Source organism: Bufo bufo, chromosome 9 (genome assembly GCF_905171765.1).
Source record: "Bufo bufo chromosome 9, aBufBuf1.1, whole genome shotgun sequence".
Lineage (NCBI taxonomy): Eukaryota > Metazoa > Chordata > Amphibia > Anura > Bufonidae > Bufo > Bufo bufo.
The window spans coordinates 167,349,200-167,367,488 of NC_053397.1; positions in this window are offsets into that span (position 1 = coordinate 167,349,200).

The following is an 18,289-nucleotide window of genomic DNA, read 5'->3' on the forward strand; positions in this document are numbered from 1 at the left end:
GTGGAGGCGACGGGTAGGTGGGGAATGAACACCGGGTGCGAGCCTGTGTTAGCAAAGAAGGGGCTGTGCTTGGTTGAGCTGTGCTCAGCATTGTTGTAGGCGAACTCGGCCGTGGGGAGATGATCCAGCCAGTCATCCTGCAGGTGGGAGCTGAAACAGCGTAGGTATTGCTCCAGGGTCTGATTAGTTCTCTCCGTCTGCCCGTTTGACTGAGGGTGGAAAGCAGAGGACAGGTTCACTTTAACCCCGAGCGCCAGGCAGAAGTTCTTCCAGAACTTTGAGGCAAATTGTACGCCTCGGTCGGAGACCACGTCGTCCGGGATCCCATGCAGCCTGAAGACCTCTCTGAGAATAAGATCGGCCGTCTGTTTGGCTGTGGGTAGGCCTTTGTAGGGGATGAAATGGGCCATCTTGGTGAGACGGTCGACCACGACCAGGATGGTGTTCATCCCTTTTGAAGGAGGAAGGTCTACCACAAAGTCCATGGAGATCGAGCCCCAGGGGCGGGAGGGAATCGGGAGGGGTTGTAACAGACCCACGGGAGAGGAACGAGGAGTCTTATTGCGGGCACAGACCGTGCACGAGGAGATGTACCTCTTGATGTCCTCCTTGTATGTTGGCCACCAGAAGGAGCGGGAGAGAAGCTCCTGGGTCTTTCTTGTGCCAAAATGACCGGCCACCTTGGAGTCATGGTTGAGTTTGAGCACTTCGAGCCGTGCGATTTCTGGTACATATAGTTGTAGGTCCTGATGAAACCAATGACCGTTCTTAAACGTAAGGCTGACATTGCCTGTGGGGTGGGAGAGGAAGGGGTAATTTTCATATCCTTCTTTGATTGTGCCCAGGAGTTCTTTAGAGTAGGTGGCCCCTACGACCCTTCTCTCGGGTAAGATGTTATTTTGGCCCTTGTTACTCTGTGAGGGCTCGGAAAACATTCTGGAGAGGGCGTCAGCCTTGCCGTTTTTTGATCCAGGGCGATAGGTGATGAGATAGTTGAAGCGGGAAAAGAATAGGCTCCATCTGGCCTGTCTGGCTGATAGTCTCTTAGCGCTGCGGATGAACTCGAGGTTCTTGTGGTCAGTTAGTACGATTATGGGGTTGGTGGCTCCCTCCAGCAGGTGTCTCCACTCGGAGAAGGCATCCTTGATCGCCAGTAGTTCTTTGTTCCCGATGTCATAGTTCTTCTCGGAGGGGGACATCTGGCGGGAGAAATATGCGCACGGGTGTAATAGCATCCTCTCCCCTGTCCGTTGTGACAAAACTGCCCCCACCGCAGAGTCTGATGCATCCACTTCGACTGTAAATGGGAGCTCGGGGTTCGGGTGGATTAGGATTGGGGCAGAAGTGAAGAGGAGTTTCAACTTGGTGAAGGCCTCCTGGGCCTCGGGTGTCCAGGAGAAGGGGACTGCCTTCTTGGTGAGTTGGGTGATTGGTGCTATGACCTTGGAGAAGTTCCGGATAAACTTCCGATAGAAGTTGGCGAAGCCAATGAATCTTTGTATCTCCTTCTCGTTTTTCGGAACGGGAGGGTTCATCACAGCTTGGACCTTCCCCGGGTCCATACTTAGGCCCTCTGGGGAGATGATGTATCCGAGGAACTGAGTGGTGGTTTGCTCAAACTCGCATTTCTCTAGCTTGATATAGAGAGAGTTCTGTCTGAGTCTCTGCAGTACCCTGCGGACGTGTTCGCGGTGCTGCTCGAGGTCTTCAGAGAAGATTAAGATGTTGTCCAGGTAAACGACTACAAACAGATCCAGCATGTCCCTGAGGACGTCGTTTATGAAGTGCTGGAAGGTGGCGGGAGCATTGCAGAGTCCGAAAGGCATGACCAGGTACTCGAAATGACCATAACGTGTCCGGAAGGCGGTCTTCCATTCGTCCCCAGGGCGGAATCGGACGAGGTTGTAGGCCCCTCGAAGGTCGAGTTTGGTGAAGATCTTCGCTTCCCGGAGTCTCTCAAGGAGTTCGGAAATCAGTGGGAGCGGGTACCGGTTTTTTACGGTTATGTCATTAAGCTTTCTGTAGTCTATGCAGGGACGCAAGGAGGAGTCTTTTTTCTCTACGAAGAAAAAGGGGGCTCCCGCGGGGGAGGTGGAGGGCCGGATGAACCCCTTCCTCAGGTCCTCGTCCAGGTACTCTTTCAGAGCCTTGAGTTCAGGCTCTGAGAGGGAGTAGATACTGCCAAAGGGTATTTCGGCCCCGGGCAACAGTTCTATAGGGCAGTCGTAGGGTCGGTGTGGTGGCAGCTTGTCTGCGTTTTTCTTGTCGCAGACATCCTGGAACTCGCGGTATTGAGGGGGTAGCAGATCCTTGACGGATAGTTTAGAGATGGTGGTGTCTTCGGGTGGAAGGACGGGTTTGTGGGAGCAATTTAGCGTGCAGAACTCGGATGGGAATCGTATGCAGCGGGTTTCCCAGTCCACCAAGGGGTTGTGGGTGGCCAACCATGGGATGCCCAAGATCACTGGGAACTTCGGGGAAGCGATCAGAGAGAAGTGGATCTTTTCACGGTGATCTGGTTCTATGAGGAGTTGTAGTTTGGTGGTCTCGTGAGTGGCCGGCCCCGAGGAGAGTGGGGATCCGTCGACGGTTTCCAGGTCAACGGGGGCTGCCTTGATTGTCCGTGGAATGTTCTTTTCACGGGCGAAGGTTAGGTCCATGAAGTTGCCTCCCGCCCCGGAGTCTAACATCGCTGAACAGGGGAGTTGTCGCCCCTCAATGTCGATGAGGATGGGGATGATGAAGTGGGATCCATGAGCCGCCGTGTTGTTATTTTCAGGGGCTGCTGGCGGGGTTGGAGTTTGTGGTTGCTCCTTTAGCTCCGTGACGGCAATAGTCTTTCGGATCTTATGAGGACATTTGATGGCAAAATGACCCGGCTCCCCACAGTAGAGGCAGAGGTTTTCGGCCAGCCTTCTCTCCTTCTCAGCTGTGGATAGAGACCTACGTAGAGCGTCGACCTGCATAGGTTCAGTTACTGACTGGGGGTCGCGCTGGGCGGTGGAAGAGAAGGAGTAAGTGGGTCTGTGGTCCGAGGACCAGAGTCTTTCTTTCTTCCTCTCGGAGAGTCTTTGATCTATCCGGATGCATAACTGAATGAAGTCATCCAGATCGTCCGGGGCCTCAACTCTGGCGAGTTCGTCCTTTATTAATTCTGACAGGCCTCGCCGGAATTGGCTTCTCTGTGCCGCTGGGTTCCAGGTGGTGTCCGTGACCCAACGGCGAAACTCGGCGGTGTATTCGGCGACGGAGCGTCTCCCTTGCCGCAGACCATGTAGTCGCGCCTCGGCTGTCGCACAGCGGTTGGGGTCATCGAAGACTTGGCTCATGGCGGTGATGAAGTTGTTTAGGTTGTCCAGGAGCTGACTGTTAGTCTCCACGTATGGTGATGCCCATTCTAATGCTTCATTCGTCAGGAGATTGACCACGAATAGCACCTTCTTTTTCTCGGTGGTGAAGGGGGCCGGGTACATCTGAAAATAGATGCGGCATTGGTTTAGAAACCCCCGATACTGGCGTCTGTCACCGCTGAATCTTGATGGGAGTGGCATGCGGGTGTCTGCGGGCGCGCCGCAGACGTCCAGGAGTTGCCTCTGTAGTTCAATAATCTCCCTCTGTTGGCTTTGGACTACGCCTTGGAGCTGGGCAAATTTCTCCTGATATGTAGTACCAAATTCTTGAAGTTCGGAGACCTGCTTACGCAGAGTGGCCATTGCGGACTCCATAGTTTTGGCTGATTATTCTGTAACAGTCCTACAGGCTCACCTGAGTCAGAGGACCGCTGGCTGGAGGTAGGAGTGGAGCCCAGTGGCAAGGACCGCAGGCAGGTAGTAGGTGCAGGAAGTCTGGCAGAGGCGTAGTCAGTAGGCAGGCGGTGGGTCAGGGCAGACGGCAGTAAGCGTAGTCAGACAATCCGGATGGCAACGGTGGTAGCAGTTCAGTAGGTAGGGACAAGCAGAAGAGTAGTCGGTAGGCAATTCCTGGTCAGCAGTGGACTTTCAATAGTAACAAGAGCAGCAGATGAGGAGAAGCTTGATCAAGGCTCAGGAGCTCAATAATCAGCAAACTGGAGTGCAAGGGGCTGGACTTATATAGGGAAGTACCAGGTGTGGGGAATCAAGGGTAATGAGCAAGGCTTGGCAAGACTGAGGTTAACTAATAGGCTTCAGGGAGGAATGTCCAGAGAGGACGGTAGCCTAGTAAGCAGGGCTACCGCCTGGGATGTGGCTGGTCACGGGTTCGAATCCCAACAACAGGACAACAACCCAAAGCATAGAAATAAATCAACAACAGAATGGCTTAAACAGAAGAAAATACGCCTTCTGGAGTGGCCAGTCAGAGTCCTGACCTCAACCCGATTGAGATGCTGTGGCGTGACCAAACGAAAGCGATTCACACCAGACATCCCAAGAATATTGCTGAACTGAAACAGTTCTGTAAAGAGGAATGGTCAAGAATTACTCCTGACCGTTGTGCCTGTCTGACCTGCAACTACAGGAAACGTTTGTTGAAGTTATTACTGCCAAAGGAAGTTCAAGCAGTTATTAAAACCAAGGGTTCACATACTTTTTCCACCTGCACTGTGAATGTTTACATGGTGTGTTCAATAAAAACATGGTAACATTTAATTCTTTGTGTGTTATTAGTTTAAGCAGACTGTGATTGTCTATTGTTGTGACTTAGATGAAGATCAGATCACATTTTAGGACCAATGTGTGCAGAAATCCATATCATTCCAAAGGGTTCACATACTTTTTCTTGCAACTGTATACAGGCTTCATACATTAGGCTTCCTGCACCGTTTTCCTGCACTGCTATGGGGCTCTGACTCTTTTATTAATCAAAAAATGTCACTGGCATTATTCTCATTCTCAAATTTAAAGGCATTTAATATTAATTGGGTTCTGTAGTTTCCCCAAACTGTTACCCAATAATTAGCTGTTGGATTATAACATTACTGCTTCATTTTTGCAAAACTCAAGGTCTTCGGACCAGAAAGTCTTTGGCTGTGCTCGTTTGACTGTGAATCCGAAAGTCAGCACTCTATGCAGCCTATTAATACATTTTCATAGCTTATTTCCTAGGATTATATCTAATTCTAAAACCAATTACTCAGTTCAGCAAAATACTTCAAAGTTGGGTTCTCAATTTAAAAAAAAATTAAATTATTCGCCAAGAAGAATGTGCACCTCCTACTACCCATAAACATGGTTTAAGATGTAAAATATGAAATGTGTGCATTTGCTGTACATGGGCATACAGGTGATTCAGTGCACTGGAACCATGCAGAGATACGTAGATGATGGGGAGGATTTTTAAAGTGTCTTGGTCAGGATCATATTAGAACACTGGCTGTGGAGAAGAAAATGAGAGAGATTGTGAAAAAGCATGAAAAAGAATTAGTTTTTCCATCACCATGGGCTAAACTTATTGTTAATTGCTCCAACAAATAACACAATTCTTTCCAGAATATTATACAGTAGTGGTCTTTTTTTTTTTTTTTTTATGAAGGTAGAAATAATCAACTGATGCAATATCATTTTATTAATCGTAAGAAATATTACTCATGCTGGTTAAAATAATGACTACAAACCTGAGTATAGATCACACTAACATTTCATAATGGGTGAAGGTTGAAAGAGACTCGTCCAGCTGAATAGGAAGGATAAATTCATTAGAAATATAATAGCCAAGGAATAAATGATGAGTGGGAGCATGTAAAATGGTCCACTGAACATATGCATAGATGCATCTGCATGCCTTTGTGCCAAGGACTCCTATTAAAAAATTTATACTACGAGGTGTACACTTGTTGGTATTTTTAAAATAAATAGTTGGGGTTGGAGTCCCTTGATCATATATGTGGGTCTCAGAGGTGAGACCTCTTGTCCTATCTAATATACAATACCTGTCGAAAGTTTTAGAACACCAACATTTACAGTTATTATTGACATTTACACATTTCCAGTGAAAAACGTAAAATGATACAAGGGAAAAAAGTAAGGTTAAAAAGTAAAAAAATTACGAAATTTTAACCTGAAACTGTTTGGATTTCAGAGTTAAACCAAAGGGATTTTTTTCAGGGAAAACATCATTGTTTAAGCTCTTGCTTACTGCCACACAACTATATACAGTGCTGCCCATAATTATTCATACCCCAGGCAAATTTTGACTTAAAGTTACTTTTATTAAACCAGCAAGTAATTTTCTTGATGGGAAATGACATAGGTGTCTCCCAAAAGATAATAAGACGATGTACAAGAGGCATTATTGTGGAAAAAAAAACATTTCTCAGCTTTTATTTACATTTGAGCAAAAAGTGTCCACTCCAAAATTAGGCTACTTTCACACTTGCGTTCGGGGTTCCGCTTGTGAGTTCCGTTTGAAGGCTCTCACAAGTGGCCCCGAACGCATCCGTCCAGTCCTAATGCATTCTGAGTGGATGCGGATCCACTCAGAATGCCTCAGTCTGGCTCTGTTTGACCTCCGTTCCGCTCAGCAGGCGGACACCCGAACGCACCTTGCAGCGTTCGGGTGTCCGCCTGGCCGTGCGGAGCCAAACGGATCCGTCCAGACTTGCAATGTAAGTCAATGGGGAAGGATCCGTTTGAAGTTGACACAATATGGTGCAATTTTCAAACGGATCCGTCCCCCATTGACTTTCAATGCAAAGTCTGGACGGATCCGTCTGACTAACTTTCACACTTAGATTTTTTTGTGAAATATAATGCAGACGGATCCGTTGTAAACGGATACCATCGTTTGCATTATAAGAGCGGATCCGTCTGTGCAGACACCAGACAAACGCAAGTGTGAAAGTAGCCTTATTCATACCCTTTTCAATAATCAATAGAAAAGCCTTTATTGGCTATTACAGCAATCAAACGCTTCCTATAATTGCAGACCAGCTTTTTGCATGTCTCCACATGTATTTTTGCCCATTCATCTTTAGCAATGAGCTCCAAATCTTTCAGGTTGGAGGGTCTTCTTGCCATCACCCTGATCTTTAGCTCCCTCCACAGATTCTCAATTGGATTCAAGTCTGGACTCTGGCTGGGCCACTCCAAAACATTAATGTTGTTGTCTGCTAACCATTTTTTCACTACTTTTGCTGTGTGTTTTGGGTCATTGTCATGCTGAAATGTCCACTGGTGCCCAAGGCCAAGTTTCTCTGCAGACTGCCTGATGTTGTCGTTGAGAATCCTCATGTATTGCCCTATTTTCATGGTGCCATTTACTGTTATTAGGTTCCCTGGTCTATTGTCTGAAAAACACCCCCAAAGCATTAGGTTCCCACCACCATGTTTGACAGTGGGGATGGTGTTCTTTGGGTTGAAGGCTTTTCCTTTTTTACGCCAAATGAAGGAAACATCATTGTGACCAAACAATTACATTTTTGTTTCATCTGACCATAACACAGAAGACCAGAAGTCTTCATCTTTGTCCAGATGAGCTTTTGCAAAGGTCAAGCGAGCTTTTGTGTGCCTTATTACTTGCTGGTTGAATAAAAGTAACTTTAAGTCAAAATTTGCCAGGGGTATGAATAATTAGGGACAGCACTGTATGTTTTGGCGGTAAACTCCTATCTGTAATAACCCGACGCATAAAAGTCAGGTTACATTGCGATCTGCCGGCACCACCATGGTGGTGCAGATCTAAGTCTTCCTGCATGGTATCGTTGTATCAGGGTGCTATAATGATCCATCACAGTGTATAGTGTAAAAGACAGTCCAGGTACTGTATGTGCTACACTGGGACTTCAAAGTGGAACTAACTCCAGATGACAGGATACAGTTTGGGTTCAGAAGGTGTTTTTAATAGTTAATTTGCAACATGTTTCGGATCCAGAATGGACCCTTTGTCAGACAATAACATTTATACATTTTGCTCCTGAAACGCATTGGAAATTAACTAATTAAAACATCTCCTGATCCTGAACTGTATCCTGACTGTCAGGGACGTACACAGATCTCACAGGGCCCATACCAAAACTTACTATGGGCCCCCCACGAGTTTCCCATCTGTATGTCAAGCACTCCCAGGCAATACAGAACGCAAGCTGCAATGCCCAAGTTCTCTGATGGATTTACATTTTTCTTTTAGGTGGAAGAAATGCTCTGTTTCTCTCCACAGCGGACATGTGCAGGAGGAAAAGTAGCAGTGCTTGATTATTCAGCTGTCATGTTCCTGTGTGCCGTGTCTGACTAATGGAGCACCGAGTCATGGACCCATCAGTTTCTGATCCTGGAACACAGTGCTCTATTTAAACCCCTTCCTGGTCATGCACCTTTTCTAGTGATAGCTTTAGACTCCCTAGCTGTGCTCCTGGTTCTGGTTCTGTGTGCATGTGGATTGCTATTATTGTTATTGCCTTTGACCACTCTCTGTCTCGTGTTTTGGTACTGTGCTTCCCATCTGGTTCTGACTTTGGCTTGGCTTTGTGACTACTCTCTGCCTTGCAATTTTGTACTGTTTTAGGCCTCTTTCACACTACCGTTTTTTTTTTCCGTTTTGCGGTCCGTTTTTTGCGGTCCGTATACGGTCCGTATACGGAACCATTCATTTCAATGGTTCCGCAAAAAAAACGGAATGTGTTCCGTATGCATTCCGTTTCCGTATTTCCGTTTTTCCGTTCCGTTGAAAGATAGAACATGTCCTATATTTGGCCGCAAATCACGTTCCGTGGCTCCATTAAAGTCAATGGGTCCGCAAAAAAAACGGAACACATACGGAAATGCATCCGTATGTCTTCTGTTTCCGTTCCGTTTTTTTCTGAACCATCTATTGAAAATGTTATGCCCAGCCCAATTTTCTCTATGTAATTACTGTATACTGTATATGCCATACGGAAAAACGGAACGGAAACGGAAACACAACGGAAACAAAAAAACAGAAAAACGGATCAGTGAAAAACGGAACGCAAAACACTGAAATGGACATACTGTAGTGTGAAAGAGGCCTTATCCTTTTGCTTCTGCGCCCGTTCCTGTACAATGCTGTCTCTGTGTTGTTCTGTCTCTGTTTGTGTCTGTCTTGCACTGTAGCAGAGTAGGGAATGTCTACTAGTTTCGGACTTGCACTGCACGTAGGCAGGGAAAGCGGACGGGGTTCCAATTAGGGCTCGATATCCGTGTGTTCCTGCCTACTGTGGTAATAAAATTTTAATAAAAAAAGATTGCAATAAAAAGCATTGTCCTCCACCTTGCCCACTTAATCTGACTTTTATGGCAGACAAATTGGAACAGGTGCTTCACAACTATGGGGCATACACCTGCTTTTCTTCTACTACAAAGCTGTTTGCCTGCAGCTACCACTGGGGGAGCTCAGTGCATAGAAATGTATATACTTAACATTGATCTCTTTGCACTGAACTCCACCTAGTGATCACTGCTTGAATAAGAAAATGTTTTCTTGCTCAGAGGAGATGGGAGTTCAGTGTCACCTGGTCTGCCTACATTGAAGGTATGCCACTGCTGTCATCTGGAGGTAGTACGGCGATTTGAAGTCCCCGTTCTCATTCTCCATACCTGTGTATCTATCCAGGAACCAGTCTGGTAGGAATCACAAGCTGCACCTTCATATAAACTACAACAGGCTGTTGAGCCCTTAGCGCAACACGTTCAGGTGAGCGGCATACTAGCCGACTCTCTCTTCCTATAACCTGCATCCTTCCCATGTGCACTCTCCCTCTCTCGCTTTAACATTGGAGAAAGCAAACGGATGGAAATACCACTGATGTAAAACTAGCTCTTTTTTTCGTCACCTCCCAACCTTATTAATCTAATACTCTCTATCCCAATAAATAAAAATTATCTTGTATCATCCCATGGACTTGTGCAGAATGTCTTGGAGATATTCAGTCTGGTACAGAATGTAATTGATTGTTTCTTATACTTTATGGGGAACAGCTAAGAATATTTCAAACCATCATAAATGTATCAAAAGACAACGTGGTCAATGCAAAGTAACCGATTTTTGGACGTTCAAGTCAACTTCCATTTTTAAGTCAATCAACTTGAATGATATTGCCTCATTCCATAATAAATGTCTCATTTTTATTGATTACTTGCCGCTTTAATGCCATAAAGCCTGAATAGTAAGGCTTTAAGGCTCCATTAAGGAGATCCAGCTGCCTGATCTGGCGCAAATGCATGCAATGCATGCAACGGTTTTCGTCCGGCCAAAACCCAGAATTTATGCTGAAAAGCGGCAAGATCACCGCCAGACCTCTTTACAGTCAAAGAGGATCCGGTGGTGAATATCAAAATCTAAAGAGTAGGGTAGGTAATGAGTATCAGATTAGTGAGCTCCAACTGCTGGTGGTACCCCATGGATCATCAAAATACAATGCTGGACTATCTCTAGTAGTCCCAAAGAGATGATGATTCACCTCAGCATCTCTTATAGTCTTTGGGGACCCCAATCTTCAGACCCCCACTGGATTGGATGTGATAAATTCTTAAGGTGGCACAAGCCTTTCAACTGCCATGTGTCACCAGGGATATTATCATTAAAGGGGTTGTCCAGGTTCAGAGCTGAAACTGGACATATTCTTATTTTCACCCAGGCAGCCTCCTTGATATGAACATCGGAGCATTTCATGATCTGATGCTCTCCCCTACCTATTCTGCACAGGGAAAAAGCTTTTTCTGGAGATGGTGACATACCAGGCTCTCTATGGGGTAAGCTAGGCGGAGGCCTCCACCTAGCAGTGAGCCCGGTGATGTCACCGGCACTGATTAGAGAGGTTTAGCACTGCCCTAGCCTGTAAAACAGCTAGGGCAGTGCTAAAGCCCGCCTATCAGTGCCGGTGACGTCACTGGCAACACTGCTAGGCGGAAGCGTCCACCTAGCAATGTGAAAATATAAACAAACAAGCCCAGAAATACTCTGATGCTCATGTCAGAAGGTCTGGAGAGTTAAAAATGGGGATCTGCCCAGGTTCAGCTCTGAAACCAGACAACTCCATTAAGTCCATTACTATCCTAGACCAACAGGGCCATCAATTAGAGATGAGCGAATTGAAGTTGACAAAGTGTAATTCGATCCGAATTTCAGGAAAAATTCGATTTGCACCGAATACGAATTTATTCACGCTTCGTGGTAATGAATCACATTTTTTCCTAAAATGGCTGCTGCACATGTTAGGACATGGAGCAAAGAACTTTGGGAATGAGGGATCACCCACAATGCCATGCATGTAGCCAATCAGCAGCCAGCCAGCCCCTGTGATGTCACAGCGCTATATATATATCCTCAGCCATTTTGGATTCTGCCATTTTCCAGTGTGTTTAGTGCAGGGAGAGACGTCAGCAAGCGCTAGGGACAGAACTAGGAAAGACTTTATTGTGCTGGAAAAATGATCTACAAGTTCAGGGAAAGATTAGTCAAGGTGTAGGGAAAGGATAGGGAGGCATCATCTACACTATAAAATAGAGAACAGGGTGCAATTGGAGAGTGTACAGCCTGGGTAATAGGAGCGATTCTATTACAACTTGCTGCACTAATTGGGGATCCAAATTGGTGTTATACTGCTGCTTTTGTTTATTTTATTTTTTATGCACTTATATAGCGCTACTATATTCCGCAGCGCTTTACAGACATTTTAGGTTGTTTGCACTAAAAGATACATCACTAATTCCAGAAAACCTTGCTTGTGATTGGGGTGCAAGTTCTGTGTGATACAGCCGTTTACTGGGTGTATTAATAGGAAAGATATGTACGTCCTATTAGCCGTTCTGCGTTGATTCTTATATTGTTTTACTATTTTTGGGGGTGTATTAATAGGGAAAAAAAAGGAAAAAATATATGTCATAATTGCTGTTCAGCAGTGAAGTTACATTGTACTACAGCCATTTACGGGGTGTATTAATAGGAAAGATATGTATGTCCCATTAACCGTTCTGAGTTGATTTTACATTGTTTAATTTTTTTGGGGGGTGTATTAATAGGAAAAATAAAATGGAAAAATATATGTCATAATTGCCGTTCAGCGGTGAAGTTACATTGTATTACAGCCATTTACGTGGTGTATAGAAAGGAAATATACGTACGTCCCATTAGCAGATCTGCAGTGAATTGTGATTGTTATATTTATTTTTTTGGGGTGTAGAAATAGAAAAAAAAAGGAAAAAATATATGTCAATTTGCGTTCAGCGGTGAAGTTACATTGTACTACAGCCATTTACGTGTTGTATAAAAAGGAAATATATACGTACATCCCATTAGTCGTTCTGCGGTGAATTGTGATTGTTATTTTTCTTTTTTTGGGGTGTAGTTATAGGAAAAAGAATACATCTTAATTGACCTTCTGCTATAAATTGTGATTTGTTATTTTTTTTGGGAGGGGGAGTTCATTAATCCAAAAAAATTATATATACCGTATTTATCGCCTTATTAAGCCTCATGCACACAACCGTTGTGTGTTTTGCGGTCCACAAATTGCAGATCCACAAAACACAGATGGCGTCCGTGTACGTTCCGCAATTTGCGGAACGGCACGGACAGCCATTAATATAACTGCCTATTGTTAATAGGACAGGTTATATTTTTTTTGAGGACCACGGAATGGAGCAACGGATGGGGACAGCACACTGAGTGCTGTCCGCATCTTTTGCGGCCCCATTGAAGTGAATGGGTCCGCATCCGGCGGCTCGGATGTGGACCAAAACAACGGCCGTGTGCGTGAGGCCTAAGACGCACCTAGGTTTTTGAGGAGGAAAATAATAAAAAAAAAATTGAACCAAAAGGTGTGCTTTTGGTGGATTTTGAACTAATGGTGGTCTGTGAATGACACTATTATGGGGGATCTGTGGATGACACACTGTTATAAGGGATCTGTGGATGCCACTATTATGGGGGATCTGTGGATGACACTGTTATGGAGGGGATCTGTGGATGATACTGTTATTGGGGATCTGTGGATGGGACTGTTATGGGGAGGGAGATCTGTGGAAGGCACTGTCATGGGGGATCTGTGGATGGCACTGTTATGGGGGATCTGTGGATGGCAATGTTATGGGAGGGGGATCTGTGGATGGCACTGCTATGGGGAGGGGGATCTGTGGATGGCACTGTTATGGGGAGGGGGATATGTGGATGACACATACAGTACAGACCAAAAGTTTGGACACACCTTCTCATTCAAAGAGTTTTCTTTATTTTCATGACTATGAAGGCATCAAAACTATGAATTAACACATGTGGAATTATATACATAACAAACAAGTGTGAAACAACTGAAAATATGTCATATTCTAGGTTCTTCAAAGTAGCCACCTTTTGCTTTGATTACTGCTTTGCACACTCTTGGCATTCTCTTGATGAGCTTCAAGAGGTAGTCCCCTGGAATGGTCTTCCAACCGTCTTGAAGGAGTTCCCAGAGATGCTTAGCACTTGTTGGCCCTTTTGCCTTCACTCTGTGGTCCAGCTCACCCAAACCATCTCGATTGGGTTCAGGTCCGCTGACTGTGGAGGCCAGGTCATCTGGCACAGCACTCCTTCACTCTCCTTCATGGTCAAATAGCCCTTACTTTCAAAGTTTTCCCAATTTTTCGGCTGACTGACTGACCTTAATTTCTTAAAGTAATGATGGCCACTCGTTTTTCTTTAGTTAGCTGCTTTTTTCTTGCCATAATACAAATTCTAACAGTCTATTCAGTAGGACTATCAGCTGTGTATCCACCTGACTTCTCCTCAACGCCACTGATGGTCCCAACCCTATTTATAAGGCAAGAAATCCCACTTATTAAACCTGACAGGGCACACCTGTGAAGTGAAAACCATTTCAGGGGACTACCTCTTGAAGCTCATCAAGAGAATGCCAAGAGTGTGCAAAGCAGTAATCAAAGCAAAAGGTGGCTACTTTGAAGAACTTAGAATATGACATATTTTCAGTTGTTTCACACTTGTTTGTTATGTATATAATTCCACATGTGTTAATTCATAGTTTTGATGCCTTCAGTGTGAATCTACAATTTTCATAGTCATGAAAATAAAGAAAACTCTTTGAATGAGAAGGTTGTCCAAACTTTTGGTCTGTACTGTATATAGCATCTTATGCTATATATATGTCATCCACAGATCCCCCCATAACAGTGTCCCCCAATACACCGGGCCCCTCCTCTCACAGTAGTATTCATATGTAAACTGTAATCCTTAACCTCTTCTTAACTTTAGTTAAAGTAGCGCTATCCCGTGTACTACTACGTACTATCAAGCTCTCGTACCGTAGCAGGCAGAGCAGCCGGCAGCGTAACGTCACTCACTCATGTCACGCGCCTGCTCCGCCTGCTTTATTCATAAAGTGGGAGGAGCATGCGCGGGACACGAGTGACTGACGTTACAGCTGCCGGCCACTCTGCCTGCTACGGGAGCTTGATAGTAAGTAGTAGTACACGGTATAGCGCTACTTTAACTAAAGTTAAGAAGAGGTTAAGGATTACAGTTTACATATGAATACTGCTGTGAGCGGCGGGGCCGGGTGTAAGAGTACAGTGACTGCACTGGGCACGGGGCCCCGCCGCCATTCCAGCAGTTGCCGGCCTCCAGCCCCTCCTCCCTCAGCGATGTATCAGTGTTAGCGATGTAAAAATGGCAGCATTCGCCCCATAAGACGCACTGCCATTTTCCCCCCTATGTCTTAATTGCTGTTCAGCGGTGAAGTAACATTGTACTACAGCCTTCTTTGGGGGGTATTATTTTAATTTTAATTTAATTATTTTATTATACAGTATGTCAGACAGGTCACTGGCCCTTTCTGTTGCAGGCAGCAGAAGAAGGGGGGGGTGGCAGCAGGAGTCGCAGCGAGAGGCCTGAGCTCCTGGTGTCATCTAGCTGTCGTGTCTTGACCAGCAACCCAGCGGTGCTTGAATGGTTGACTTGGTCTTCGACTTCATCGCAGATGACATCAGACACCCCCAGCCAAGAGTCGATGGGTTCCTATGACACAACGCTTAGTTGGCATGACTCAGGAGCAGGCCCTGTGTCCCCGACTGTCCTCAACCTGCCTCTGTCATTTTCAGTGAGCTCAAGAAGTATTATATGTCGCAGACTCGGCTCCACTTGTCAGCGAGGACGAGCTACTAGAGGACAGTCAGCAGCTACTGCCCAGCCAAGATCTGGAGGAGAAATCTGCTGCTTTCTCTGTTAGGAGGGCAAGTAGTAATGATGAGAGTCGCGTGGGAGCTTATTTTGCCAGCGGTCAGGCTCCTGGCCCTTAGACCGTTGAGGGGAACATCAGTGACGTGCAGACAGTAGCGGATGATGATGATGTAGCCGATCGCACTTGGGAGCCAGGTGAAGAAGGGGCTTCATCATCATCATCATTAGGAGTAGAGGGTGACAGCTGCTGAGCCAACAGGGTGGCAGTGTGGCTGTGAGTCAGCAGGGTGGCAGCAGTGGGAGGTCGGGAGCCAAACATGCCCGGGGTTGACGACCCGCTTCGCAGGAGCCTACCGGCCCAGAAAGTGGCAGTGCAGGGGTTCACGGAGTCAGCGATAGCAGGCAGTCAGAGCGGAGTGTTGGGGGGAAAATGCCATACTCGCCAGTGTGGCAATTTTTTGTTAGGCCACCGGAGGAGATGAACATGGCCATTTTCAGAATTTGTGGGCAGAAGGTGAAGAGTGGCCAATGTTAACACCACGGCCGTGCATCAACACATGCAGCGTCACCATAAAATGGCCTGGGAGAATCGTGGCTCCGATGTGGTGGTCCAGCCTGCCAAAGCAACCGCTGCATCAGCCAGTTGCACGCACCCAATTTTATGCAGTCAAGGCTCCACCACCTCAGCCAAAGGAAGCTGTCTGTCCTTCCCATCATCAGCTGGTCCTGATGCTCCTGCTCCTCCTAGTCAGTCATTCTATCAGCAATCGATCACCGAAGCAATTGCCAAGAGAGAACAGTATATGTCCACTCATCCAACAGTGCAGAAGCTGAACGTGCTCAGTTGCTGGTGCTGCAGTCCCTCCCTTTCCAAGTGGTGGACTCTGCACCTTTCAGAGAACTGATGGCTTGTGCCGAGCCAAGGTGGAGAGTCCCAAGCCATCATTTCTTTGCCAAAAAGGCAGTACCAGCCCTGCACACATATGTAGAACAGAAGGTGGGCCAGTGCTTGAGTGTCACAGCCTATGGTGAACGCTGTGACACTGTTGCCACACTTGCGGTTGCCCGCGGCAACGTGTTGCTGTTAGAGCATGCGGTGGCAGTGTCTCGGCCTTCTGGTGATTGCTGTGACATGGTTGCCACGCATGCTGTTGCCGGTGGTAGCGTGTGGCTTACTTTGCTTGTGTGTGCACTTCCCCTTTAAGTGGCTTCCTTCCTCTGTCTGGTGTCGGAAGGGGTTAACTCCCTTCCTAGTGTTTTGTGAACATTGGGTTTATGTGTTTGTGGGTGTGGCTGCTAGGGCTATTTAGTCTCTGCTGGATGCCTGAAGCTCTGGGTTCCTCCAGCCTTGGTGTATGCTGGTGGTTCACAGTTCCTGGCTTGTTCCATCTGTCCAGTGAGGGCCACCCTTGTGGTCATAGATGTTCTATGTTATCCCAGTGTCTCCTTCCCTTCCCGTCTTTATTTGTATGGAGTGGGTGATGTTCAGGGTGTTTGTATGTTTAGTTTGGTGTTTCATGTCTGGTGGTGTTTGGCGTCCAGCATGTTTGGCTAGACATTCCCCTGTCTTATGTTTATTGCAGCAATGGGTATCCTGGGTCCCTGTGTGGTTTGTGCTGTGTCCTCTAATGTTGGTGTGGACACCAGCACTTGTGCACGTGTTCCAGTCAGTGTATCTGTGGCAGGTAAGTGTGTTATGGGTTTCGCTTACCTGCCATCTCAATAGCTGTATGTGTTCCCCTCTCCTTGCAGCCTGGCCTCAGATAGAGACTCCTGTTCCTCCATGACTGGGCTGAACAGGTCGTCTCTCCCCTGCTCCTAAGTGAGGGATTTCCAGGGCAACTCAGGATATTCGGTATCCAGTGTATGAGCCGTCCCACCATCGGGGTCCGCTCATACGGTGAGGAGTCAGGGAGAGGATTAGGGATGTTGTAGGAGGTGACCTGCTCCCTTATTACTCCTTTTTTGGCCAGGCTGATCCCCTTTACCCTCTGACACCGCACGGTGGGGGGTTTCCCCCACTCCCCGCCGTGACATTGAGCCTGTCGATGTCTGCCAAAGCGCACGGCAGCGCCGAGGTGTGGAGCTGTAACTACGGTCAAGGACAATATATGTCCTTTATGGCCCACTGGGTAAATGTGGTTCCTGCCCAGCCACACAAGCAACTTGGACAGGTGACGCTACTTCCACCTCCACGTTCTCACGCCGTTGGTCCTGCGACAATGTCCGCATCTGCCTCCTCCACCGTGTCCTCAGCCTCCACTGCAGGGACAATTCAGTGCTCCACCAGCATACCACATGTGCAGGGCACGGCAGTGTCAAGCTATTCTGCACCTAGTTTGCCTGGGCGAATGGAGTTACACACGGGAGGAACTTCTTCCCGTTTTTCATCAACAAATCAAATCCTGGCTTTCTCCTCAACAACTCAAAATCGGAACCATAGTGACCGACAATGGGAAGAACATGGTGTCGGCGCTGCATCAAGGAGGGCTGAGCCATGCGCCCTGCATGGTACACGTGTTCAATCTGGTTGTAAAGCGGTTCCTGAAGTCTTCACCCCATCTGCAAGACATCCTGAAAATGGCCAGGAAAATTTGCATGCACTTCAGCCACTTGTACACCACAAAGCACACCCTCCTTAAGCTGCAGCGGCAACACGGCGTCCCCCAGCATAGGCTGATCTGTGACGTTTCCACCTGTTGGAATTTCCAATATGGATTATGTTGGATTATGTGAACAGAGAAAGGCCATAAACGATTTCTTGATGATACAGGCGGACAGAGGTACTCACCTGTGTAACTTCGATGTTAGCCAGTGGCAGCTCATGTGTGACACCTGCCATTTGCTCGGGCCCTTTGAGGAGGCCACTTTATTTGTCAGTCGCCAGGACTACTGGATGAACATCGTCATTCCACTGATTCATGTCCTGGAGCACATGCTGCTAAATCTGGCTGAACAGGAGACAGGAGATGTGGCGACTGGCGACTACATCTCACGGCCACATACGCCCTGTTGGGGATGAACTAGAGTAAGAGGAGGACATTCAAGCACAAGCAATGCGTAGAGAAATGGGTGGTTTTTCTACACAGGTGACAGGAGAGGAGGAGCAGGAGCAGCCAGAGGAGCTATAGGGTGATGAGGAAGATGAGGCAGAGGACCCAGACACACCGTGGTAGTATGAAATGGA